At 45.8% G+C, this 3,117-nt stretch overlaps 1 protein-coding gene across 3 annotated transcripts in view; it reads left to right on the forward strand.

Annotated features, from left to right (window-relative positions):
- Pbx4 (PBX homeobox 4) overlaps positions 1 to 3,117 on the forward strand; it is a 37,471-nt gene that overhangs the window by 13,391 nt on the left and 20,963 nt on the right. The window lies entirely within an intron of this gene.

Here is a 3,117-nt window from a genome sequence, read left to right on the forward strand (position 1 = left end):
TCCCCCACCACCTGTTCAGCTTGAGACAGTTCTCCAAGCAGTTCTAGTAGTTCTCTCTTGCTTTTCTAAAAACTTTCTCTGGATAGCTGGATAGCTCATCTCCAGCACATCTCTAGCCCAGACTTCTACGTTACATATCAATCCAGTCATTTACTCCATTCCTTTTGTTTATCCTATGAATCTGCATTCCTCAGTCCCAGCCCTTAATTCTTGGGAGACAGTAAGCACGCATTTCCTTTTAACCTTGCAAAAGTATTCAGAGATCTGCCTGCCTCTGTTGAGATATCTGGGTGGGACCTGGTCCTGGAATTACTAATTTCTACTACTCGAGGTCTTAGACTTGTTCTTTATTCCAGGCTGACCTTGAACTCAGGAACCTGCCTGCCTTTGTATCTTTCTGACAAGCTGGCTCATTAATGCAGCTGCTCTTGTTCCTTTAGATCCCTGAAGCTCCTCATAATGTGGATTTCATCCTTATTTTTTACATAGTTGAGAATTATATCTTTTTGAACTCATGTTTTTAGAGTTCTTTTCCACAGCTTTAAGGGCTGTCATGAAGGTCCCAGAGTTGACCATTTTGCTAAGACATTAGCCACACCTTTGGCTCCTAGACTTGTGCTGTCTGATTATTGTAGAGTCATTAACATTAACTGGGAGGACGTTCCCTAAAGGAGAATGTAAAATATGTCCATTATTATACAAACAAGCTTTATGTCCACCATAGCCATTAACATTCATGGAGGCCCACTTCTGCTGGCCCAGTTTCAGGGACAGGAACCAAGTCATTCTGTCCCCACCAAGACCATACTGAACCTGGTATCCTAGCACTTGGAGGCAGAGGACTTGGAATTCCAAGCTAGAAATTCAGAGGGGGGGAGGGACCCCAGCAGGTAAGGATACATACCACCCAGGGGTGCAAGCCTGGCGACATCCAGGCCAGCAAGATAGCTCAGCATCAACCCCATTTTCCTCCCTCCCACAGTCTACTGACTGGTCTGAAGTCAGCTGAAGAGCATCAGCTTTCTGTTGCCCTGGAACAAATCCGATCTGAACTAGCTGCTGAAATCCACATGCATGGTAGTGGGGTGCAGGCCAAGGGGATGACACTAGCCTAACAAGCATAAGACCCTAGGTTCCATCCCAGTACTACAAAAAGATAAGTTAATAGCCAAATGTGGTGGCATGCACCTATTACCCCAGCACTTGGGATGCTGAGGCAGGAGAATTGTCATTAGTTTCAGGAAAAAAAAGATGCCCTATCTAAAAAAAACAAAAAAACAACAACAAAAAAACATAATCATGAAACATCCTTAAATATTTTGTTTTAATGTGTATAGATGTTTTGCCTGTGTGCATGTATGTACCACATGTGTGCCTGGTGTCCAAAGAGGCCGGAAGACACTGGATCTCCTGGAACTGGAGTGACAAAAGATTGTGAGCTGCCACTGTTGGTGCTGGGTCCTCTGGAAAAGTAATGAATGCCCTTACCTCTGAACCACCTATTCATCCCCCCAAAATAAAATAATAATTAGAAAAGGTCATACACTGTGATCTCAGAGTTTTGTTGTGTCAAGAATCTGAGCACAGGATCTCACAAGCTGGACAGAAAGAGTGGCCTGGCATGTCCCTGTCTCCTCCTCAGACCCCAGCGGTTATTAACAGTTCAGTGCCCTGCAGTTGTAAGACTGATGTCCTTCCCTGACCCCTAACCCTTATAGCTCTTTGATGCCACTCAGTGCTCTCTGCTGTGGCTGTCTTGAAGCAAGACGCCTGGCTTTTCCTCAGCTCAGGGAACTGTGAGATAACATGGCAGTCACATTTTGAGTCACAGGCTTTGCTTTGAGTCAAGGTAAGAGCGTTGAGGCCAGCATGGCTCACCTTAGGGTTTGCCATGGGGCGAGGGATGAGGTCATCCCTCTGAGTAACACTCTGCACTCAGAGACTGTTTCACTAGACTGCTTCAGTGATCTGTAGGCAGCTGCTTGGGACCTGGGCCAGTGATAAGTACAGGCTTAGAATTCCTCCAGTGAGAAGGGCTGAGGGTGGGGCTCAGGTAGAGCCCTTCCCAGAATCCTCCAGTGAGGGACTTTGGGGCATGACTCATCAGGAATGTTCCTGCACTTGCACAAGGCTTGCCTGGGCTTAGCCCTTCATCCTGCTCACAGTCATCCTCAGCTAGTGAGTGAACTCAAGGCCAGGCTGGGCTCTATGAGACCCTGTTTTAAAAAGGAATGGGCTAAAGAAGTGGCTATTGAGAGCACTTATTGCTCAATAACTTCAGTTCCAGGAAATCCAGTGCCCTCTTCTGACTTCTGTGGGCACCATGTGTGTGACATGGTGCACATACATATACATACATATATATACATATACAGGCATCAGTCATATACATAAAATTAATTGAGAATATTTATTTAAAATAAAAACTATCCTGGGGCTAGAGAGATAGTGTTGCTCTTACAGAAGACCTAAGTTCAATTCCCAGCACCTATATGACAGATCATAGTTGTCTATGGCCATAGATGTGGGGCTATGACCATAAAGTAGAGATTCCAGGGGATTTGACCCCTCACATAGATATACATGCAGGAAAAAACACCAATTGTGTATGTGCACATGCACATGCACACACACACACACACACACACACACACACACAAAAGACCCATCTTGCTGCAAGTGGTGGCACAAGCCTCTAATCCCAGCATTCAAGAGGCAGAGGTGTCGGATCTCTTGAGTTTGAGGCCAGCCTGATCTACAGAACAAGATCCAGGACACTACTGCTACACAGAGAAACCTTCTCTCCAAAAACAAACAAAACCACCAAAAAAAGAGAGAAACATTTTAGTGTGTATTTATGTGCAGATGTGTGTCCTGTCTCTGTGCAATGTATGGAAATGTGAGTGCAGTGTTCCCAGAGGCCAGAAGAGGGCGTCGGATCTCCTGGAGCTGGAGAGTTCCAGGCAGTTGTATTGCCCAACATGGGAATAAAGTTTGTGCTGTCCTCTGCAAGAGTAGTGCAGTATCTTAACCTCGCAAACACCTCTCCACTGAAGGAAGCCGAGCTCCTAGCTCTGAAGGAAGCCGAGCTCCTAGCTTCACTTCATCTCGTGGGAG

The sequence above is a fragment of the Mastomys coucha genome, unplaced genomic scaffold (assembly GCF_008632895.1).
Source record: "Mastomys coucha isolate ucsf_1 unplaced genomic scaffold, UCSF_Mcou_1 pScaffold22, whole genome shotgun sequence".
NCBI classification, from domain to species: Eukaryota; Metazoa; Chordata; class Mammalia; order Rodentia; family Muridae; genus Mastomys; species Mastomys coucha.